The 25,694-nt window shown below is 42.3% G+C and overlaps 1 protein-coding gene across 1 annotated transcript in view; it reads right to left on the bottom strand.

Moving 5' to 3' along the window:
- The window catches only part of LOC115387990 (caM kinase-like vesicle-associated protein), a 38,405-nt gene extending 13,312 nt beyond the window's left edge, over nucleotides 1-25,093 (bottom strand). Inside the window, exon 1 of the mRNA XM_030090904.1 lies at nucleotides 24,846-25,093. The gene's annotated coding sequence lies outside the window, so the exon portion shown is untranslated. The remainder of the gene's footprint in view (nucleotides 1-24,845) is intronic.
- Nucleotides 25,094-25,694: the final 601 nt, after the last annotated feature.

Raw genomic sequence — 25,694 nt, 5'->3', positions numbered from 1 at the left:
TAGATAGCAGAGGTGTCAAAACACTGAATTAATTTGTAGGTGTGAAGTTTTATAGGAAGAATAACACAGGGACTTTGAGGGCATCAAAGCAGCACAGACGTGAGCTGAATCTTTTGAAATCAAGTGTGGGCATAAAAGAAGGTGAAGAGGGTGAGCAGGTTTGAAGAAAACGCAGCACAAAGCCAACGGATGTCCATCTATTCATCATATTCTGGAAACTCTTCATCCAACTTTGTTGAACTGCCAGAAGCAACATGACTCATCTTATGCGTTTTCATACACAATGTGACTCTGTATGACACTGACAAGCAAAAACACATGTAATCTGTACGGTAACAGTGAAATGCTCTTAATGTCAAAGGAGCCCCGTTCTGAGGGAACTTTCATGTATGAAGCAAAGCCGTTAAAGCCGAGAGGTACTGAAAGGACAGCGGACTCATGGAGGAACATTGATGTTATGCAATAAATCTAAATCTGTCCGTATGGGACCCTGAACGCGCCTTTATTAGCACGGCCAAAACAATAGCTCCGCGCCTCATGATTGCCCTCAAGTACTTGATATTATTGGTTAAAATTGAGAACCCAATATAGACCCCCAATTATTTTTGCAGTGCACGATACAATCCACAATATTTCAGTGTAATCACGTATGCATGGAAACCGGGAGGAACTATGGCTCAGTGTGTTCATGGAAACACTTCTCAGGAAGTCGCTGGGGAAGAGGAAACAACATTCAGTAACATTATCACTCTGCCTCATTACTGCACCTCAGAAGAATTATATCTTTTTACATTTGACTTTAAGGGGAAATAGCTCCGGGGAAATGTTGACATAAAAGTTTGCATGCTGCCGTCTCTGGGGCTTTTATACCACACTAATTAAAGTTGCGATGCAGCATACAGTAGCAGGTTTGCTATTTCAACCTTTGCAGGGCTAACAGAGGCGCGTGGACCAGAGGACTCTATAGCGAGGGGAGGCGGGGGGGACGGTGATAACACCAGATAGGAAACACATAAAGAGGTGGAAAGCTGCATCAATCATCAGCGTATATGAATCATAATAAAGATACTGGCAAAGTTTTATTTTTTCCTTTTTTTTTTTCAAGTGGGTGCATACACAATTGAATTAATTATTCATGGCACGCAGTCTCTGTTTCTACAGCGTGTCTCTCCGGACCTGTGGTTTGTGTCTTTCTAGCATCGAGGAACGGCTAAATCCCAGGGCGCTTGCTTAAGAGTGTGTTATGAGCAGAAGTGTGGCAGCTGTGGCAGTGCTGTAATAAGTACATACCAGTTTTTTCCCCCCTCAACCTTCATCTAATCCTCATTCAGCACACTACCCTGCTCATCGGCATCGGCGTCAATCACACACTCAGCAAATCTCTCAGGAATCCAGGACACCTCTGACTTATTTGCCAAGCATCAAAGAGGAATGGGGGCTTTACGAGCCCTTATTCGAGGCCACGGGCCCTCATCATGCTGTCATATTTAAAGAACGACGCGTTGTCAATTCATTCAAAACGAAGCCCCACATGTGACTCATATCGCCGCATTCTTCTCTGAATGACAAAACACTGCAGCGGCTTCTCAACCAGCCCAGCGAGCTGGAGAAAAGCTGAGTCGCACCCACTTCACTGTTTGCTTCCCTCTGCCTTCCTTCTAACAGCTTTCAAGAGAGAGGTGAGACAGCAGGGGTCTGTCACATGAAGGAAAAAAATTCAATATATAGGTGAGTGCTGTACAAAAGTTAAAGGCAGGAGTGAATTAAGGCTGTGACGGGAGAAGATCCTTCTGGAAACAGAGTGAAGAAAGAAACATAAAATGAATTTGTAGCACTTACACATCTGCCTATATCTTTTGCACAGCTCCTCTGATTGCCCTTCTACACAGTCCAGTCACATCCTTACACATTAAGAGTATGGAAAATGTATCATTTCAGTTTTGAGGTATTCAGAATTTGCAGCAAACAGAGCTTACTTGCACTGCAGCCGCCGTCTCAGGGCTGACTAACACCACAGCTACATGCCTTGGCCGCTTTTTGTTCCTCTTGGCACAGAGTACCCACTTTTTGGCAAAAAAAGCCTGAGTCAGTTTCTGCAGACTTCTGACTAGAAGTGATTTAAAACCTGGAACACAAGCGTACATGACTGTCCATGAAAGCCTCAAACTGCACCTGTCTCCAGTGTGTTTTTAGTGCTGCCAGCACAACATGCATTCATCTCATGTCTGTCCCAAAAGAGAAACGGTTGTGGAGCAGATAACCACAGACCTGCGGTATCGTACACCTGCAGAAAAACCTCACTCGCTACACAGCAAAACTGATTTAGACGGTCCTTTGCTGTATTTTTTATCTCTGTAAGTCATAAAGACACTGTGAATATTAGATGTCTGTGGTTTGGTTACATCAATTATTAAAAGTGATTCGAGCTGGATAAGCTGACGCTGCGATTAGTGTTTGAATAGCGGTTGTGGGATGTACACGGTTTGCCCAGGGGAAAGGTTTCATTCCCTGCATTCAAAATCTGCTGTATGGAGACTTTCGGGATGTGATTTAAATCATTTTGCCCACAATGTGCTCATTTCCAAGTGTAATCTACCTCTAGGTTTGAAAAAGAAATTGTCTACTCAAGCCTACTCACCAAACCAGCATTTCCACTAAATACAACAATACCATCTATCTTTTGTCCTCTGCTTTATCCAGTTCAGGGTCACAGGGGGGGTTTAACCAATACCAGTGAACTATTGGTGGATGCGTGTTACACCCTGGAGAGATCAGCAGTCCATCACACACACACACACACACACACACACACACACACACACACACACAGACACACAGTCTCTCATGTGCACACAAGGAAAACATCTCACCCTCCAAACCTGGCAGAGAAAGGCTACCAAGCCAGGAATATACTCTCTATGAGGCAAGAGTGAAAAAACTACACAAGCTGGCTACGTTCAATTCACATATTTAAGCCGCTGCTTATATCTAATGTAAGACACATCAATCAATCAAGGCAACACGAAGCGCAAGATGTGTCACTGTGATCAATAACTGGAACTGAGTTTCAAAAACTCTCAGGACAGAAAGTGCATCTGAAAATATATAGTTTGAAGAAGTCCTGAAGGTGGAAATTTAAAGCTTCATTTCTGGAAATCTAACTCTATTAAAAAAAAACTTGGTATTAATTATTCCATGTTTTTTTCATATTTGCATCAAAGTGTAACAATTCTTCTAAATGTTTAAGGTTTTTCAGTACGGAAGTTGCATCTTCGCCCTGCATGCGCGGTTCGTATCCAGGTGCTTCCACTTGCAGATGGATCAGGTCCAAAAACATGCACTTTAGGTTAATTGATGCCACTTATTTGTTTGAATAGATGAATTCTTGTGCCGCTGTGTGTGTCCTGTGGTGGACTGGAGGTCTGTCCAGGACGTTGGATGCATCCTGCCTTCAAATATAGACTGAAATTGAATAAAGTGGCACAGAAAATGTCCGGATGCCCAAGATGAACAGTGAATTGAATGACATTACTGGCACTTTATATTATCACTTTAGGCCTAATTTTACCCTTTCATTCCAGATAAATTATTCAACATCCTTCTCATTCACCTACTTTTTGATATTTTGTTTCCAATTGTCTTGTTTTTGCATGTGTTTGACACAGACTGGCAAATGCATTGAGTGTATCCGTGCATTTTCACTTCCTGAGTAGTGAAATCATTTCAGAAAGTAGATTCAATTCAGTTCATTCACCCAAAAAGATGTGTTGTGTTGTTTCAGTCATTTCACAGTTAAGGGTGAGCTTCTTAATGTCACCGCAATATCTAAAAGCCTGAACCTTTCTGTCCTCTACATGTGGCTAAAAATGACTTTTTCAAAAAAAAAAAAAAGAAAGAAAAAAGATAAACTGACTGTAGTCGACAATGAGAGTCATTTGGACAAATTCAGACATTTACAGTGTGGTGGAGTTGTGTTCATATGGCATTAAATGTGGCATGAAATGGTATTCATGACATATCTGGGTGCTTAAACAATCAGAACAGCATAAAAATCTCTCTGACATGTACTGTATACCCAGCAGTGTTTGAAAATACAGCTCACCCAAAATAATCATGGCCACCGTTGACCTCTGATGCGGCAGCCCGAGGACGCTTCAGCGTACCGTAGATTACCTGTTATCCTTACATACAGCACATTACTCCTCAGGTAAGATGGCTCACGAGTGCTTTCCCCGTGGAGGGACTGTTTGAGAACAGCGCCAGCTTGTTTTGATGAAACAGATGTAGACAATCCATCCTGAGGGAGAACGCTGCACGTAAGTGTAGATACGAGCGCACGCCTGAAAGCACACGCGCACGTGTGCATTACAGTGTGAATCCATATAGGAAAACTGTACAATGAGCATTTGTGTCCTCTTCTATTTGCAATGGATACGGCCACCGTTTCTAAATTTATCCCGGGAAATGTCTCTACTGTCAAAACTCCTGTACCTTTGTGTCACTTGTAGCCCGATGCAGGAGAGTCTGGGGTTGGAGGGTAGCGTATTACAATGCAGGGGGGGGCGGAGGGCACTACTTGTATCTACCATTAGAGAGTCTAAATCAAAGAGTGTATAATGAAAGCAGGATGTGAGAGAAACACGGAGATGCAAGTCTCAAACGCCACCAGAGGCCTGATCGAGTGTGACCGTAGTATATGTGTGTGTATAGAGTATATATATAGCATTCTGAAGTCACATATCAGGAATGTGTGCCAATGTGTGCACATTTTGCGTTTGTGTAATATTACTATTATGCTAAGTGTTGTTTCCTTAAAGGTTCCTTAAAGGATTTTATGTCGATGCTGACAGACAACAACAAAGAAAAGCTTGTGTGCTCTAAAAGCATTTGGTTTTCGTCTAATCCCATACTGTGTGAAGTACTGATGTGTCCATTCATGAGCACAGAATCCCTGAAGCTCTTCTGTTAGGTATTCGAGCGAATCAAGCGGCAATAATTTTAGTTTGTCGGAGCTTTGCCGGATGAGACTTTCGTTGTGAGTCTCTGAATTCTGACATTGGTCAGATGGTCTTTAACTACACTGAAGAAAATATTGTTTCTTGTTTACACGCTGAGCCCCAGTTATCACCCCCCACCCCCAAGTCTTTCCCAAGCCAATGTCATTAGCTTTCAGTTCCTCCATGCTGCTTCAGTGGACAGCAACTTTAATTGCCATGCATAAAATCGACATTACATGACAAATTATCATCTAAAGGCAGGAATAAATACAGCCGGCTCTGGTTTAATGTCAAGCTCACGCTAATTGAAAGTCCCTTCAGACTGCTGACTGTGAAATTGATAGAGGAAAAAGACACAAATTATAAGCAGTAAATTGAAGGAAGCCCATTAGTGAAAATGACAGGAGACTAAATTGATAACATTTCAAAGCAAACAATTCCACACACTGCAGCGTGAGCCTCACACAGGATGGGATGAACTATTTCCTGTGGCAAACATCGAGTCGACTGCAGCTGAACCGCAGCGGAAGACAACTTCAGGCCATACTGTCCAACATGCTGTCCGCACTCACATCCATGACATTTTACAATCACATCGAGCATTATGTAATAAGACATTGTTAGGCAGAGCATTAAATTCACTGCAGTCACCTACATTTTAATGGTGTTTTCTGCTATTCACAAGACATAGACATTTGTTCGAGAGGTGCACGTTGATCCGCTGAGAGAAATTTCAGATGAAAAGATTGTGGTAATATTAGCATTTTATCCCCCTCTGTGTTTAAGAGCAGCTAAACCGAAATGAAAAGTTTGATCATCTCTGACCAGCCTGACACACCTTTTGCCCTGTCTTTGCCTCTATCACCTGCAGAGATGACCACCTCCACTCTAAATCCCATCCATTACCAAAATCTGCTTCTAAGAGTTTCACCGAAGCTAAAATCTCAACTTTCCCTCCTTTACAAACTCCAGTGTGTTCCAGCTGATGTCCAATGTCCTTATTTCTCAACAAATTCAAAACCTTTGCTGAATCTTTAGCTGCATCCTGCATAAAACAAGTCAATGAAAAGACAGAAAATGTGTAAGCAGAACAAACTGAGGTAAACATGCAGGTGTTGAAAACCTTAGAAAATTAGCGAAGTGTTTGCTTGGAATTATGGTTTTATGACTCAGAATGATAAATTGAATGTGTGGAAAGGCAAGGTTTAAAAAAAGCCGAAGTTCTGTTTTTCAAGTGAGCTCAAAGCGATTGAACTTGCACTCACGCCTTTTAGTGAATAAATGCATACTCAACAAAATGCCTTGAACATCCTGTGTAGTGTTTAGGAGGATCTAAAGGCAGTAATGGAGTTTTTCGGACCTGAAGCTTCTACATGCCACTGACTATTCAACACTGGTGCTGCTGATAATCAAGCATTAAAACATTATTTTGGGACTGAAGCTTGAGTGGTGTGGTGAACAGACGAGTGTTTTTATTCCCCACCATTTGGGAATAGCTTCCATGAATTACGCCTATTGATACTTTAGTTTTTGTAAAGTTTAACAAGGAGATTCAGTAAGAGGACAAACAAACCAACAACAGGCAGACAAAGTCACAAGCAGCAAAGGAGCCTCTCCTCTAAAAAAAACTAATAAACTGTGTCTCTGCGCGTAGAAATATCATCGGTAAAACATTTAATTAGAAGTGACTGCACTAAAAGCAAAATAAAGTCTAACTTGAACAACAAAAAATGCTCCAGAGCAAAGCCATAAATCTACCAGGTACAACAACTGCACTCAGTGCATCACTAATAAAACATCTGTTGTTTCACAGGAGAAGCTTCAACTCACTGCAGATGAGAAAATACTTCTTTTTGCATATGATTTCCCAAACATGAGAGGGATACAATACAATTACAATACACAAACAGAGGAGTAGTGAGATAACACAACAATCATGAAGTTAAACAGTTAATCAGTCTTTTCTGACTGCATTGAGAAGCAATGGGAAAAAGGTGGTTTTTCAAGAATGTTTTTTGGAGTTTTTATCCAATGATGGGGTCACAAAATCCAGAAATCCCTCAGACTTATTTCTTATACATACTGCTTATGAAAGAGCAATTTGAGTACCACTGTAAGGCTGAGCACCAAGAAAAGTCAAACAAACTAGAAATCCATCTGAAAAGACATTTCATCTCAATAGAAAATAGACATGGGAGCCTGACACCTGCTGTACAGATATTCTGGTGATCAACACATTGAGTGATTTCATATAGACTTTACTAAGGTTGGATAAAACGTCACTGAAATCCACTGCCAGGGAAAGTCTGTAAACCCTTAGTGATCGGTCATTTAGTTGTTGAGAACAGTCAGTCTGAACCAAAAATAACAATGGAGTTATCACTGCCGCTATCGAACACGACGTCCTTATCTCTGAAAGACTTATGTGGTCCTCGCAAAAAACACTCCGAGCGCGACAGCAACAAAATTTCCCTTAATTTTAACACTAAAGCAAATTATTTCCAGCACCATACCCCTTGTCCTCCAAGACAATCTGTTTTGTTTTCCTTTCATCTGTGTAAAGTAAATAGTTTGTGTCTAATGCTCTCATTAGTTTCTGCTCCATCGCTGTGGAGCATGCTCGCTCCATCTTTTATTCTCTCTTCTCATTCAGTTTGAAGAGCTCTATTCTCCAACTGGGAGTGGAGGTTTCTTTTTACCCCCGCTTATATCATTTCGCTGAACTGAAAATAGGAAGTTCAGAGCACGAAAATGCCTTTGACAGAGGGGGGACTGAGGCTGCTGCAACCACAGCCTGATGTTTAAAACAAAGCAGTTCTGGCGGCTTCTTTCTGAAGCCCGGCGCAGCTGAAACCCGATGATGAATACACTGCTGAAAGGCAAGTCTTGTTTGATAAAGATGTGGGCATCTGCATGGTTAACATTCATTCTCTGTGATGTGTTGTGCTAATTAATTAACCCAAATCTGCACGGGACGCAAAATGGCCTCTATTTTTAATGAAAAATATCAAAAATATATCATGTACAAGATTAAATAGTGAGATTTGCTTGAAGTATACATCTGAGAGAGTAATCTACCAATAATATATGACAAAGCAGGGACAATAATTTCATGCTAAGCCAGCATTATGGCTGGATGGATGTGTGTCGAACGGCAGTAAACTGAGCTTTGGTGGAAGACATTCTGGTATTCAGCAAAAAACTGTGAGTCAGCAAAAGCAGAATGCCGCAGTGGAAGTTTAAATGTTGTTGTGCAAAGGCAGAGCAAACTCATATGTGCAGAATGGACCTGGATCACTCCACTTTTTTTCTTTTATTTTTTTCACCTGGAAACTGCCTTTAAATCCCCCACAATGCTGTGTACCAGATGACAACCAATCAGGCGGTAACGATCACGCCTAAAACGCAGACCTCTTGCCTTCAAGAGTCACTCAGTTTCAGGTTCTTTTGCCTTTCGGACCATTCCCAGATTTTAAGAAAACGTTCACATTTATATTCTCTTTCATTTATAGAGAGCAGAATAAAGCTGGACAGCACTGGGAGACTTCATGGCCGCGGCGTCACGCCGCCTCCCGTTAGAAGTGAGGTACGAGGTTCTTGGAGGGGATGGAAGCTGATAGGTTGGACTGCTGCAGAGCTGTTGTTGTCTGAGGGCTTGGTGTGAAATCAAAGAGAAGCCGCTCTCTAACACTTGCTGCTTTGGAGAAAAGTCTAGAAAATGGAACAAGGATATTGTATCCGTTCATGTGAGTTAGTTCGATGGCTGTCTGCTGTTTTTTTTTTTTAAGGCTGTGGCACAGTTAATAATGAATATGTACCGCACAGTTGTAGGAATGAGATATTAAGTCTGTTACAGACAGTGAAATGTTTTTTTATGAATCTAACATTAAATATTTACCACAAAAAGTGTGGAGATGAGGAGATGTGCACGTTTATACTGAGCTCTATTACAGCCTTGTGTTTACTGAAAGCCTTACAGACAAGTCTGAACACTACAAACCATTAACTGGAGCTGTTGCCTCATTGTGGTCATACTTTCTGACCTCTCTTTAAGAATCAACACATCCTCATTGTCTGCCACCAGAGCTCATTTGTCTTAACTTGCAATTGCTTTTATTTCACAGGCAGAAGCTAACAGATTAATTAGCCTGTGAATTTTAGTTACTTGCTCCAAATCTGATAACCTCAAAGAGCTTTGACGTTAAACCAGAACACGAGTTCGCCTGCCGGAATCATTCATACTTCCATCTTTGATACCACTTTATTCTGAAGTGAACCAGGTGAACCTGACAGTGATCATGTCAGACGTCAGTGGAAGCTATATCCAGAAGCTACGGTGAACAGCCGAACTGCTCGGGGCGGTGAGACGGTAACATAGCAAGTGATGTAAAACAGATTTTCTGTCCTGCCTTCTCTCTCCATGCCTGACGACCCTGAAGGGAGTTCAGCCATCAGGGACATGAGAAGAAGAGAGCAGGAAAGACAGTCACAGTTTCTTAGGATGTTGCCTCCATTCACAACTATTCCCCCATTAGCCTTCCCTGCGTCAATTTCCAGAGTATCTCCAGCAGACCTAGCATGGATTTCCTCTCCAGGTCCAGAGCCCATACTTCAGGGTTTGTCGATCCAAACTCGCTTAATTGTCGAGAAAGGAGGTGCGAGAAGTTGTGATCACTTGAATCACTTAACTACCAAGCTGCCCAATAAAAATACAACTAAAAGCAGATCAGTGTAACACAGTAACTTCTAATTCATCTTAACCCAATGGACATCTTAAAAGTCCATTACACCTGGTAAACTTACATATATATGACTGATCAAGGATGAGATTCCACCAGTGTTTGGATTCGCTCTACTGTTCGTGTTGATAAAAAAAAGAGCTCAGCCAAGTGGCATCAGCTCAATATCTGCTATAATTTGGAAATAATCGCACCACCCAGATTTAAGAAAATGCATCAAGCACAAAAACCTTGAATAATAACTTTCTCTGAGACCAATTACATCCTGTTTGTACGGGCAGGAGTGTGGCCCCACTGCTGGTAACAACATGATCCCCTCATTTCTTCCACACTAATAATGATGAACGTGTGACGATCACACGAAACATAGTGGTGTGACACATTGAAATAGAGGGTGCCCGTGCAGGATTTTCAACATTTGTACAAATGATGATGAAACGACACTGCTTGAAGCTTCTCATGCAATCTCCTGCATGAAGTGCACTGATGTCATTTGTGACCCTTTACCCTGGAGAAGTGCCTCTTGCTCCCTGTTAGTGTGCAAGATCAACAAAATCCGAGAAACAATTAAGGCATAAGACTCATCAAACAAGTGACAGTAGATGCACTGAGAGCCTTTTCATCAGTGTTTGTTGCAAATAATACCTTGTATTGTATTGCACGACAGTAGTACTGAATCTGAACAGACAACAAGAAGTGAACCAATATGTACCATTTAGACACATTTTAAAGCCATAAATCATGACATTTGTGTGATTTCGGTCAGTATAACACTTTGATTTTATGTATTTATTTATGCTAAATAAATGGCTCATAATGGTGTCAGCAATCATTGATCACTATCAGTGAAATTAATTCATCAAAGTCCTGGAATTTCAGTGTACCTAGTCATACAGTCACTTACATTACTGTCAGTCTGAGTGTTATTAAATCTTGTAAGATATGGTAAGACATCTAATACCACACAGTGTGAAAGAAGATAAACTGTTCTCCTGAACAACAAAGAGAAGGAAACTCATTACTAGACAGCACTGTTTGGAATAAGGTTAATTAGCCAAAGAAAATGAGTGGGCTTGCTTAAACAATAATGCTGTGTGGGAGAGTGAGTGTGTATCCTGGAGCTTGACACGCTTTGTTAACAGTCTGAAAGTTTCGACAACAGCTGATACAGTCACTACATTTAGCTGTAATTAAGAACAACACACCGAAAAAAAATGGAACTTATCAATGAAAAATTTATTGGAAAACTCAATGTAAGAGAGACATTCTATTATAAACAGAGCTGCAACAGTGAAACTGAAGCCGATGCTGTGGTTCGTATGTTGTGGGTTCTGGTGAAGGGAGGCATTGTCTGTCGTCACAGTTCAAATCTACGGATGTGGCTCAGCCAGGATTTGTAACTGTGCTCCAGAGTACAGTACCTTGATCTGACAGCCACAGCCTCCCCTGGCGCCACCCTGAACCGGTGCAGGAAAAGCACCTCTTCTTCAAGCAAGTTGACAAGCTTCGCTGATCTGCCTCAGCAATCATCACAAAATACGGCAGCGGGGCCCGAGCAGCCATGTACAAATGAGCCATTAGGAAATTGTGGCAAAGTCATTAATTGAATCAGACACGGTGTGTGCGCTGCAGGCATAAATATCCGGGATGTCTGTAAAGGTCTTTAAAATGCTGCATATCTTGATGATTTCGGACGGGCACTGAGACGAGGTTAATTCACTATCTGAGCCTTCTTTGAGACTGATTACTTTCATGCTGGCGAAGCCTTGAGCTGCAACCTGGCTGCTACTGTCTGTGATCAATACTCATCATCGGTGCAAATTTATGAGACTTAACACAGCAAGTTTTTCATCTACACCTAGCATTCCCACAAAAGAATAAAATAAACATGGAAAGTGAGGCCGTTCTGCAATATTTTCCCTCAGCCTCATCACATTACAAGCTACTCCTCTCTGGGGGAGAAACCCCTGCGGGATGAGGGTAAGGCGTAATCTCTCCTGACAGAACGCTCATGAAAATTAGGATGGTGTCACCGCCGCGTGCTTAGCAGGAGAAGCCAGCTCGCACTGAATGCCTAGCTGCTCCGCAAATGACAGTAAAATGGAGCAGCTGTATTTCTGGATGTGTGCAGGTAAACAGATGTTGGAGACGCTGGCTGAACGACTTTAAGCAGATCCAAACGGCGCTGGCACACCGAGCAACTCCGCCGCAGCTTAGAAGGTTCAGATTAGCAGTCTCCATGGTTACAACGCTGTCATGTGGGTAAAGAGATCTGTATCTGGAAGAGATGACATGTTCACCATGGAGGGTGGGGGGGAATTAGTGAGACCGGGGCGGCTACATGCGTAAACCCTAACCCTGGGAGGGCGAGCTGAGCCGTCCGACACACGGCCTCCATCGTCCCGGTGGACTCGCAGCACCGCCCGCTCACCGGCACGGCCCACCTGCTCCTCAGAGGAGCCAAGTAGAACTCAATCCCCATGCTGGCATCTCTTCCTGTCATACATACGCACACACAGAGCCGAACAAGAAGAAGAAGAAGAAGAAAAATCTTGTTTGCATTTAAGCCAGTGCTTAAAATGCTGAAAGCGTTCACGCATGTTTCACACCCACAGCGTGATCACATTTCAAAACGAACAGCAGCAGGACCCAACCTCCAAATCACAGTCATTTTCTATATTTTATCCACTATTGATCATGTATAGTTATAATATCTCTATGTCACGGTTGTCCTCTTTCAAAACTTTTATGTGAAGCGCCATCAAAGTGAGAAGAAGAAACTTTATTTAGAACTTGTAATTCTGAGGGGAAGACGTGCCTCGAAGCAGGAAAAAAACTGAACTGAAATATTTTTGTCTCTCAAACGCTTCATATGCACTTGGAAAAAAAACTGAAGAGTTGTGAATCAGTGCACATCTCTTCAGCTGATTATTATCTGATAGAAAAAAAAAACACAGACGACGTTATAAGAGCAGCAGAGCTGTCAGCGCCTCATTTCTTTCTGCATGTTCCTCTTCTCAAAAGGTTTTGTGGAAATGCAGAACTAAACAGCTTATATAGGCTATGTGCGCAGCCACGGTTTCATTAATATTACAGTTATTTGGAACATATATTATATGTTTTGTTTGTTTTGCACAATGCACAACAAAATAGGTCACGGTATATAAAGTTATAAACTGTTCATTGCACGTTCCTGCATAAAGCATGAGTTTTTCTTCTGCCCTTCAACAGTTTGGTCATTTTAACAATTCCCCTCTTGGTTGTGGGGTAATTGGCTTCTTCCCCATGAAAACAACTGTTTTAGTTCAGCTTTTCTCTCCTGCACAGGCAGGCTGAAGGATGAGCTTATGCGGAACAAAAATATACTGTTTAATATTTAATGTACAGCGCAAGATAGCGCCTGTGTTCAGTGTTTCTCTCTGGCATGAGTGTCCTGTTCACGATTTCATGATTTTGAGTAGTTTCATAATTTCACAGACACCGTCACAATCATCATCACCAGCTGTCAAATATAATGTTATAAAAACACAACATGCCAACAATAATGGTGAACATCTAAAGATTATAAATCGCCACACTATTTGTATTTATGACCAAATTTTACTGACTTGCTCGCAAAATATCAGTTTTCACTCAATCTCTGGTGTTTTTTTGTTTTTTTTTTAGCATATGAGCGTAATCATCTGTTAGCATAGTGCCAATTAGCTAAAGTGGAACACAGTAAATGAGCAGAGTGAAAGTCTGTATGCTGATGTTAGTTAGTTCAAAGCCGCACCGTCTCTCAGTTCTGCTTCACGGAGCGATGAACACGCCTGTAGACTATCAGCTATTAGACTCTGTTTCTGGATATATACACTTGGACTGAAAGAGGGTAAACACCACTAATAACAGTCATGTGGTGTGTTTAAAAGCCCCAAAGGAGGCGCTAAATGAACCCAGAGGTTGCGTTCTTTTTTTTTTTAACTGTGGTTTCAAAGGATAACAATCCATGCAGTGTCGGCAGAAGCAGCACGATACGAGTGGATTCTGCATCATATGCCGCTTGTTCGGGTGTTGTGGTCTCTTGCTATTAGCGCAAGTTTGATGCCATATGCGCCATGCGGTTCTTCTTCTGTCCTCGTGACGACAATGACACTGGCAGAAATAGCATCCGACTGTGGCGGCACAACAAATCCAGCCTGAACTGACGCAGCCAGCGAAATCTGTGCAGTAAAGATATTCCACATCACAGATATGGACTGGGAAATTGGTGTCATGACACTGAAAGCCCATGGGGTTTGGCCCTTTGATACAAGCCTGGCCTTTCTCGTGTGAGTTAACGTGGCTGGAAGAGCAGGCTCGCTGCTCTACAAAAACCTACTATCCACCACAAAGCTGGACTCAGGCTTCTTTTCCTCCCACGTGAACGAAAAAAGCCCATCTCTGAGCCCTTTCTCCAGTCAATAGTAGCAGTCTGTACCTAAATATACTTTCCTCTCTCTTCTTGCTTTGTCTAGGCAGTGATACAGTTAATCTCAGCGTCTATAATCTATGAGAGGAGAGCGAGCGTGAGAGAGGCTCACGTAACACACGGCGCGAGAACAAGCTGGGAGGAGTGGCGTGGAGCCAGGTGACTCAGAGCATGTGACAGGGGGTCACTGCAGTGGGAGGTGGTGAGATGAATGACTGAGGTGTGAATCCATGTCGCTAATGGAGGCATCCACCTCCACCGAGCTCTTCTCCTATAAAGTCTGTGATTAGCTCATCTCCAGTGTGCAGCTACATGCCTTCAGCCTTTGAGCACCGTGTTTAAATATTCCTTTGTGAATTTGTACTTTGCATAAAATCTCAATTTATTCCACAATATCCAGATCTGCCTGTCAAGCAGGAGCCGCAGCATTTGTTTATGCAACCGCCAGACCTGACATAATACCACAAAGGCTGTGTGTAATATATACCAAGGGGAAATGGTTTATATCAGTTTTTAATAGGCTGTATTGATGCGAGGCAGCTTTGCTGTTTAGCTTTATGTAAAATCTCCCTCTTCACACTTCGCCAGCTAATCTGACCATTCACTGCGCCTGTTGTTCGTTGCCTTGGTTACAAAGTCAGTGTGGCATCATAGTACAGTACCACTCAATGCGCACAGCACATCATTGCTTTGGTGTACGCTGTGTGCTACTTATTGCTTAATTTAGAAGATTTTTTTTTTCTTCCAGTTCATTTTTTGGGTTGCAAAGGTTTTGTGTCTATCAGAAAGCGGCAAGAAAGAAATGAGAAGAGCACATCATTGCATGGCTCCGTGCCGCTATTGTGCCTCCTGCGCGGAGGAGCAGGAACTACTGTTTTGAATGATTTTTCATTGGATTTGCTCATTCATGTCTACCACCTGCTCCGTCGCCTCACTTCCCCTCCTCCTTCGTCTGTTGTGAGAGATTTTGCGAAGTGGGTCTCATTCAATATGAGACTTCAGCATCTCATTAAAGGGAAGAAGGAGTCTAATTAGTGGGGCCAATTTATGTTCCTTCTCTTTAATGAACAATATATTTTCATTTAGGTCCTAAAGATGCTGCTGTCTTTGAGATTCTATGTATTCTATACATAAATATGCAATAATATGTGAAAGTAAGCGAGGAGATCTTTGTCGAGACTTACTGAAAGCGAACAATCAGTCACATCTGCAGGCTCTCCTTGGCTTTTTAGAGCTTCACAGACAGTTTCAGTTCAGTGTTTACAGGTCCAATCCACCACTTTCCCGTTCCGGGCCACTTTCATCGCTCTCATCGCGCTATTTTCCTTCGCAGCAGGCAGCTGTTTTTTAGTTGAAAAGCTTTAAAAGGTAGCTGCTCGCTCGCTCCCTGCTCGGCTCCACACTTCAGACAGAAACAGTTAGCACCTGTCAGCGGAGACGGTGAGCAGCTGAAGAGCCAGATTATTTCCCTAGTGAGCTGCTACACTGACAGCAGGGCGAGAAGAGCAAATACTGCATTTATTATTATCAGGTGGAGATCAAATAAAACTGCAAATTAGCATAAAAGTTGGTTCAAAGCAGCCAGGTACAGGGGTGGAGCTTAAAGATTGTGGAAGGATATCATCCAACTAGGGCTGGCAAAACGGTCCAAAAGTCCTATCTCCATGTTTTTTCTCAAAATAGCGATATTCGACATACTGTGACACAGACACTTTTATTCACCACCAGCTGCAGAGCATAAAAATGTGAATTTCCCTGAAAAATATGGAAAAAAAAGTGGCATGCATTAAAAAAAAAATACATGTTTGCAGGTTTGAATCCAGCTGTGTCAAACTCAATTTAGTTGAGGAAGAAAAGAGAATGGGTCCGACCAGTGAAATGACAGCACAACAACACAAACATCCACAAATCCTAATGTTTTAGTTCAAATAAATAAAATATCTGCATGAAAATGTAAAATCTTCAAAATGAGTACAATTCCAAAATCACTCCAATTTCAACCAATATATCCTGGTGCGAAATGCAGAGAAATGCTGTTGCAATTAAAAATGCAACAATGACTCAACTCCATGTACACTCATGTCACAGGCCAGACTGGACCCTCTGGTGTCCCGCCTTTGGTCCACAGACCGTGTGTTTGAGGCAACATTGGGCTCATCTGACATTGCCTGAAACGTTCACCGTATAGGTGACCTGACAGAGTCCAACTGAACATCATGGCACTGAGAAGCCATTGTGAGATTATACACGGCTGCTCGGGGTTTGCTCCCATTATTAATGTATATATACAGCAGCTAGAGCACGCCCTGTGTTTAATATCCACCTGTGTCTGTTAACAACCACAATGACAGGAAACATTGAGGACACACACCCTTCTGACCACGTTACACAGCTCCAGAGGTGCTGGAATCAGTTTTTCCTGCTTTAACTTTAGCTTGAAACAGGGTTTTTTTGCATTCCCTGCAGATTGGGTTTTTCTGCTCAAAGGCTGATGGGTGAAATCACCAGTTCTCCGTCGTCTTTGTCCATCGCCAGGTTGCATCTGTCTGCGAACTGAGACGTTAATGGAGCGGGTGTGCAGGGAGGGGCGGAGCCACAGAGCAGCTCGCTCAGAGTGGGAGGGGACGCAGGCAGGCGAGAAAAACTCTTAAAATTTTTTCACAGAAAAGTTACATCAATATAAACAATTTTCTGTTTTTTTCAATAACAAATATTAAGAAAATGTCACTACATCACAAATTTCAATATATCAGCCAGCCCTATTATAGCAAAGAAATGACAATAAAATCTAAAAGCTGGAACAGCTATGACAACAGACCTATTCAGAAAATTCACTGTACATGCGTTTTTCACTGTAAGTAAATTAAATGTCACATGATGTGATAACTGATCATACTGAAAGTGTACTGTTCTTGTTTGGCACCATTTAGGCTGCTTAGGATCATTTTTAGGACACTAACTGCAAATGATGAACTGATGTAGGAGAGAACAACGTCACCGAGGGGACGTGTCGATTTAAAGATTACTGCTGACAGTGATTAATGAAAAAGAGAAAGAATTTATCGAGCCACAGAGAGCAGGACAAAGAAATCAGTGCACAATCTGAGCTGAAAAAAATAGAAGGTTTATTTCTGGGTAGAGTTTGTGTGTTCTCCCAAAGTATGCTCGGGTTTTTTTCTGGGTACTTCCTGGTCTAAACATTTGCATGAATGGATGGATGGATGGATGGATGGATGGATGGATGCATGGATTTCCACATCATAGTATCCATATTGAACACAGATGTCTTGTTATGGTTGTGGTATAAGTCTCTTAATCCAGTTAAATATTGCATGAATCCCCCTGGCTAAGTAAACACCGGTGTGCTAAGAGGGCAATAATATTTAAATGGGGGTATTGATATATATAAGCTTTACTACAAAGAGTCCTTAAAAACACTGGTTCATGCAGATTTGTTGCTGTTTTACTGAGGTGGTAAAGATGTTTGTACACACCTATAACTGGTTTTTGTCTTGGTGTTTAAACAACGATTAACAATGTAAATTGGTTTTCATCAGCGGCTTATTATGTTTGTAATATACAGCCTGCTGCAGGCGGTGTTGTCTGCGGGGAAGCAAAAGCCTTCATGCTTTGTCTGCCCTTCTTTAACATTTCTGATTTAATTGCACACTGTCTGAAAACCTGCCAGCTCGATCACCAAGCCTCTTCCTTCAAATTCTCTCCCTTTTCTTTGCCAAAAGCCAAAGCTGCACTCTTGCACTTTTGAAAAGTGACTAATCTAAGCCTGTCATCTTTTGCAAAAATCCATAAAGACAGAGGGGAGACGGACCACACGGCTTGTTCAACCTCCAGTGTGCCTCTCTATCAGGGTGGATAAAAACACCATCCATCCCTCAGGCGGATGTCACTCTGTCATTAAGTCCCGGTTCAAGGGGAGACTCGGAGCACATTTCTACCCACATATCCCCACAGTGGCGAACCACCAGAGCATGAGAGACCGCCATCGATTGTAGTCATGCAACGGCCCATCGTCTTCAGGCCGTGTCATGCAACTTTAATGAAAATAGATTTCCCCCGTCTTTCACCTGTGCAACATGCAGCAGAGACATGTAGAGGAGACATTATTAAAAGATGGAGAATCCAATAAAACTCCTCACAAAGAAAAGCATCGGAGAGCGCTGCGCCTATTGTTTTTCCATTGATTTAGGTTAGTAAAAGAAGATGTGACTAGAAATTTCAACACATTTCATCAGTGTTTTGTTGCGAACACAGAATTGCACTGCAGCCGTGTGCCGAAACCCAAAACGCCAACCCAGAAATTACCTTAAACACTCGAATATCATGGCGAATGCCGCCTGTTTCTTCAGTCAACAAACAACACAAATCAATAATAATACCTTCCATCCATCACAGCATTTACGACTTCAAGCCCTGTTATCTCTGTAAGTGTTCTGAATGAGGAAATGACAATGAAAGGCAGCCGGGGTGACAAACTAAGTGGCAGTGACAGTAGTGATCCACATCGGAAGCCCATTACTTCTGATGCACAGCAGAAAGAGGATGTGCCAAATCAAGACGTCACCGCATGTCTTCGCACGAGCGATTCACTCGCAGATGAGAATGTCTACAGTGGAGGCATGAATCAATGCTGACGTGAAATATTAATCCATGCACATTTAAAATTCTCCTTTAAAATTTCTATTTGTGGATGCTAGACAGGGTGGCTCTTTTGATGCTGCATGGTGCCTATAAGTAACCCTGGAAAGATGAGGTTTGAGGCTAGAAAACACCATTTGATTTCTACACAGACAATTAATTCCACACACACTGACTTTTAACTGACTTCATTTGTTTTCTCTGCATACACAGTGCCACGTATCATGCAGGAATATAATCTACCTGTGGTGGCCATTAACAGAGATAATTTCGGCAAACTTGTTCATTGACAAATGCAAAAATAAGAAGCCAGCCAGAAAAGGCAAATTAGAGCTGAAAGACGAACAACTCCCAGGTGACCTGGTCCAGAGAGGACACGCATTGTTGTCACATTTTCCCTGAATAGCAAAGCAAATGTTCAATAAATCAGCGAGGCCCCAATACAAGGAGGGAAACAAACAAACAAAACATCTTAAAAAAGTAAACGTGGAAGTGGTCCAGAGGCAATATGCAGTCAGCGGTGTGTGGAAGCCAGAAATAGAGCTTCCTGATACATATTGTATGTGTAACAACAGTTTTCATCTGAAACTGTGGACGAGCTGAAACACCGAGCCACGCTCAAGAAGTGCAGGTGTTGGTTTTAATATTGAAGCCTCTAATGTTTTTTTATCCAAATCATCATTATCATTCATTGTTAAAGGTTACCCGAGCTGAGGTTGTTGAAGTCTGTCGATGTTATTGAACACACCACCTGCTGTAGATGAAGGTCAGCAAGTCCTAAGTTTAGAGTAGGAGGAAGTTGTACTGATGGAAAGCCAGCTCCATCTGCATGCTTTCAATTTGTTTAATGTGTGACTTCAGTAATAATGCACCAAACTGATCTGTGGTGACCTAGAGGGACGAAGCTGATAACCTAAGGTCTGTTATTCCCTGAGCAGGAAACTTGTGCTCACACAAACAAGTGTGTGGTGACCAGAGAGGAGATCAGCTGAAACACAAATCATCATCATCATCCTCAGACATGTTTATATGCATTGAGACAAATGTCACTAAAACACATATTTATGGAGGCAGGAGTAGACCGGCACTCCTCGTAATGCGCTGTGGAAAATTACTGTCAGGTGTTTTCGAGGGGAGTAAATATGATGCTGGAGGCGAACTGAGATGATGTCTAGCTGTAAAAAAACATTCTAAATGCACTCTTAAATGATATTTTTCTAAAGTATATTTATTTTCAAGGGAAAAAACTTGAATAGACATTAAATGGCAGGAGCCTGTCCAACTGCTCTTGCGTTCATATGACATGCTGACCCACATCTACTGCAGCTTACACTATTTATACACACCTCATAAACACAAACCAAACAGTCCTTTAAGACTTGAACCTGACTGACAGCAGTTTGGCAACATGGATACAGAACCTGATATCACCAGCACATTATATCATCACATACAGCAAACTCCTGATTGGTGTGTGATGTCTTGTTTCTGTTTGTTTTCAATTAGAGGCTGGCCAACATTAAATCAGCAAACATTTCATTCAGAAACACGTTGGATAACTCCCAGTCTGTCAGTCATTCTGCTATTGGGCTGCCGAACTCTGTTATGTTCATGAAAACAAAATTCTTATTTATTCCTTTGCAAAGTCTTTCTTTGTAACACATACTTTTCCATGCTTTCAACACTTCCTGACATTACAGTGTTTTGATTTTTGAACCATTTTTACCTTTTTAACATTTCAACTACAATAATTGGCAGTGATTTGTGATGATTGCATCTATTAACTTAGACGCTGCAAATAAACTGGTCATAACGGATCAATAAAGTTGAACAAAATCTGATTTTGGTAAATGCATTTTCCCTTCTTGAGGCCTATTTTCTTTTTAGCACTTCAAAGCAGCCTTCAATTGTTCATAATATATACAACCTTGTTTACACAAATCCAGTCACTAACTGCAGCAAACACGGCAATCATAAAAGATAAATGGACTTTCTAAAAGACACGACCACATTCATTCCCTCCGAGCAGGGCTGCAAAAAACAGCGACGTCCCTGAAATATGTTACTAGTTAATGGTGTGTATTTTTCTGCAGAATATCCGAGCCAATTCTTGCTCAATAGTTGAGCACAATTTACTGTGCAGTATAAGATGAGTGCAGTATATTACCCACTCATACTTCTGAAGCCTTTATGCGTCATTAAACAACAGTTTCTAACAAGCAGCTAAAGCAGAGTCAAAATGTTTTGTTGTACTCACATCCTTTCAAACTATGTTGAACTTAAATACAACGACAACTGGTGTACTCTGAAAAAAAAAAAGATGCATATGAACGGAAATGGCAAAAATGGACTTCACCCACAGCCGACTGGAATCTGCTCTTGCAGAAAGCTGGTGCTACACCAATTAAGCCTCTGCACCCTTTGAGGGTTGATTTTTTTTTTCTTTATATAATATTATGACATTGTTATAAGGAAGTCTCCTAATAAAGCAGTAACCAAACAGGCATGAGATGATCTGGCCCGTGGCTGGTGATCAAACGTGACAGTCCCTACTGCGGACGAGCAACCAGCGCGGCACGTACACACTGCGTGTTTAGAGCATCTATTTTCAATTCATGCATCATCTCCACGACAAAAGTGACAATCTTGGCTTTCATGTTGAGATTAGCAGCTTAGTGTCGGATGCTGTATGAAACGGCCGCTTAAAGGCTGCTACAGGTTTCACTGCAGGATTTTTTTTTTTTTTACCTTCATTTCTCACTTATTTTGTTCGCCCTCACTTCATTGCAGCAAGGTATCCCCTGGAAATGGAGCGCTACACGCAGAACTGCCAAAAACTTAAATAAATAAACACCATTAAAAAAAATAAGCCATGTGTTTGCTGTGCAGTTTCTGACTCCATGGTGTTACTTATTCCTGCCTGGCTGCTTGAGTCACATGAGGACAGCTTGATAGGTGAACAGCGGCAATAAAATTGGAAAAGCAATCAAATGGAGCCCATTAACTAAAATACTCCACACTGAACCGGAGATAATGGCGGGAGCGTTTAACATATGTGGAATTTGAAAGTCGGCCTGATTTATCCCGTTAGTTTACAGGATGTGTGGTTTGCTCTGCAAAAAGGGTATTTAAAGCGCCACATCATATTTGCATGGCATCACATTTATGAAACCGAGTATATCTGCAGGCTATTTGGAAATGTTTCCTAATGAGCGAGTGAGCAAGTATAGCATTATCTCATTTACTCACTGCTGCAATATAGCAATTTATACCGCTGGCCTACTTGTGGAGTCTGGAAGAGATGTAAATAAAACAGACAGGCAAAAGTGTGCATTTGTGAGGTGCACCTCACATGTGGGTTACATAAAGTCAATACAACAGTCAGCCTCTGCAGTGGCAGAGCATCCGCGCGCTTTTGATTCCACTCTTCAAAGTGAGAGACGACTCACAGTCCACACAGCACAGTCCTCATAAAAAGAGCCCGTTCTATCTTATTACTTTAGATCCAACACTTGCGGACTCCTGTGGATGTTGTCCCTGACTTAAGTCATTAATCTCCCATCTCTTGTATAACACAAGTCCCTCTCTCTTGCTCTGAAGACCACTATGCTTATTTCCCCACAACGCTGGCACCACTATAATGAAAAACCAGAGAATGAGCAGCAGCTCTGCCTCCCCCACCTGCCAGTGACAAGCCCTGTGTTTTAGTGGTGAACTGCGCTCCTTTCTCTAGAGAACAATGCAGAATGTTTATCCAGGTTGACATATCAAAGTTGAGAAAACACACTGCAGAATTAGAAAAAAAAATTCTCAGCTGCACATCAGCGCATTGCATTCATATTTTTTTTTTTTTTAGAAAGGAGGATTTTAATCAATGAAAAGCAGGGACCAGCTTTCAGATCGGATAATCTCTCTGGCCTTGTGTGAGATATCTTCACTGCAGCACAAACCAGCTTCTGCCTCAATAAAAGCTGCTCAGCGAGGGTTCAGATTTACGCCCAGTACAGGTAGTCTGCACAGCGCAGCACTGTGACAGCTCTGTGGAAGCGCACACCGGCTGAAGTTGATTTGTCATGTTGATTTTGCACAACAGTGGCTTCGGACTCTCAGTGGTCCAACAAAAAAAGTAATGAGTGCAGATAAAATATCCCACCGACAGCACACACTTGGACTCCGCTTACTACTTTAAAACGAGGACCTTAGAATTACTGAAGGCGAGACATAATGAAAACAGCACACAGAGGAAGGCGCTGGTGCAGCTCTTCCAGTTAAAGCACAGATGTGATTGAGCAGACGTCCAGAAATGGATCCCACAGCTATTTAGACGTTTTAGGAGATCCTCCTCCACCCTCCTCGCAGTTAGTTATTCCCATTAATTAACAATAATAATGTTCGCCTCATTATTCCACCACAACTGGACAATTTGTACATCTGCAGTCGCCTTTTCATACCAATCCTCACATTTCCACATCGCTATTGTGCCAGCGGTTCACACAGAATCAAGAGCGGATGCAACACAAAGTTGGAGCGGCTCTCCCCGGAGATCTAATTGTGTACAAATTGCAAGGCTGTGTGATAATCTGCTGCACTTTCCTGGAGCTGCTGCTGCTGCTGCTGCTGCTGCTGCTGCTGCTGCCACAGGGCCACCTGGAGTCCAGCGGAGGGCTGGACCCCTTCTGGGACCGAACAAATCATTACATCCAGCTCACTGGTGACCCAGGGAGCACTGCTCATCCTAAAGGGCCTGAAGGATGTGATATACGGATGAGTGCCGTCAACTTAAAGCAGAAATGCTTCCAAAGTGGATTTTCTCTAGTGTAAATCTACATGAGTAGCTCATTTGGCTTAGTGGCTAAAAATACATCCTAACGATGGATTCTTCATCGTAAAATCTATAAGATACAGAAGGAAACTTTATTATTCTGAGTGTCGCTGAATGACAGGGAGCCAGTAGAAGCTCGCAGTGATTAGTTTCAGCGTCACACAGACAAAAATATCAAGCCTCATCCATTCATTGCATGCTTAAAGCAGTTACTCCCTCTGATCCACACATTTTTCAGGGCGAAAAAAAAAAAGAAGATTTTAATGTATTCAGAGTCACGATGCATTGTGCATTGATAAACCAGAAATTACCATTTGCCTTGAAACAGACACATCCACACAAATCTGTGAGGAACTAAAGCAGTCAATGGAAAGTCTGTGGAATTGCGCTCGTGCCGCTGGGCAGCGGAACGTGTTTGAAGTTAGCCTGTTTTAGACCATGTTTAACCTCAGGTCACTGCTCACTAAGAAAAGGAAAAACCACAGCAGACAGAGTGTCATGGAACATTACTGACCTTTGACACGGCACTGCTTCTCTGGTTTTTCACATTAAAAGTTTGCACTGCCAGCACTTTCCACACGCATCAGGAGAAATCAGGGTTCTATGACTGAATGTTGCTCTGTGTTGTGACAGCTGCAACCCCACATAGTTGCAGCATCAGCACTTACTGTACACACTGTGTGTGCTCGTGGAGCCAGTAAAGACAAAGTGCTGTAATAAACTCCTCAAGATGACTACAACTTCACTGAAACTGCCATCCAAAAGAAATTACATGAGTGTAAAGCTTCAATTCATTCTAGAGGCTCTTCATTAAAACTCAGAAGAGGTACTTACTTTATCAAGTGTTCGATTTTTGTTGATTGTGATGGTTGAACATACAAGCAATCAAAAGAGTTGGGGAGGAAAAACTGAACATTGTACAATCTGTTTAATATTTAAGACATCAGGTTCAGTAATAAGTTGCTTATGGGTTATTTATTAAGTCAATTATTCTCCATTCATTCAAATATTATGTAACAAACTTAAATGGTTAGGGTCATTGTTACTGAAGGATATGCATATATAAGGGAGGGTGCAGAAAAGACAGCTTTAGTGCTTTTTGGTGATTTTCCTGCGCATTCGCCTGAGTTCACTGATTCCCGAAATCTGAGCGGCTACTGAGTAAAAACATCACAACTTACCTTGACAACAATTTCCACCTCTAAACGTCGGATCCAGTGACTGTCAAAGTCGAGTTGGTCCTCGGAGAGCCCCCCCACTGCTGTTATACTACACGTTCCTGTGAAGTTTGGAGAAATAAAAGTACTTCTACGCCCAATTCGTGCGCTCCTGCTGCCTGTAGTACTGTGCCATCTGTTGTGCCTGTGCGCGTCGAGGTCTGCGCGGTGAGGAGGAGAGGAGAGAGGAGGGAGGGAGGGAGGAGAGGAGAGGAGGGGATGGAGGGGATGGGAGGAGAGCGAAGAGAGAGGAGGAGAGGAGGAAGAAGTTACGCGTCTGGAGGGAGCGCAGCGCGCAGCGGAGAGGATTGCGCGCCCGGCAGGAGGGTCGGAGACAAGAGTTAACCCCCCCCCCCCCCCCCCCCCCAAAAAAAAAAAAAAAAACAAAAAACAAAAAAACCTTACCGTGTTGTTTCATTTAACACAATCGCAGACTTCCTTCACTGTAACCTCAGATCACTGCGATTCTAACATGCCAAAAACAAAGTTTAAACGCCAAGAAAGCTCACACACCAGCATCAGCAACATGTGGAGGTGGCCAATGCGCAGGCAGCGCCAGACTCATCCAACAGCAGGTAGCCAATCAGAGCTTCTGTCAGCGCTCTGTGGGCTGTGCTCAATGGATTCACCTCGCGGAGACAGAATAAATAAAGTGGTTTACTGGTGTTTTTTTAATGTGCTTTATTACATCACGAAAATGAAACTATATTTTATTCATTCTGTTCCAGCTTTCCTGTCTGTGTTCATCAAATCGATATGAATAATTTCTCCTGCAGTGTCCTGTGAACTTCATGCTCTAGTCACTGGGATTTG

The sequence above is a fragment of the Salarias fasciatus genome, chromosome 5 (genome assembly GCF_902148845.1).
Source record: "Salarias fasciatus chromosome 5, fSalaFa1.1, whole genome shotgun sequence".
Lineage (NCBI taxonomy): Eukaryota > Metazoa > Chordata > Actinopteri > Blenniiformes > Blenniidae > Salarias > Salarias fasciatus.
This window is presented reverse-complemented; position numbering and strand designations above follow the sequence as displayed.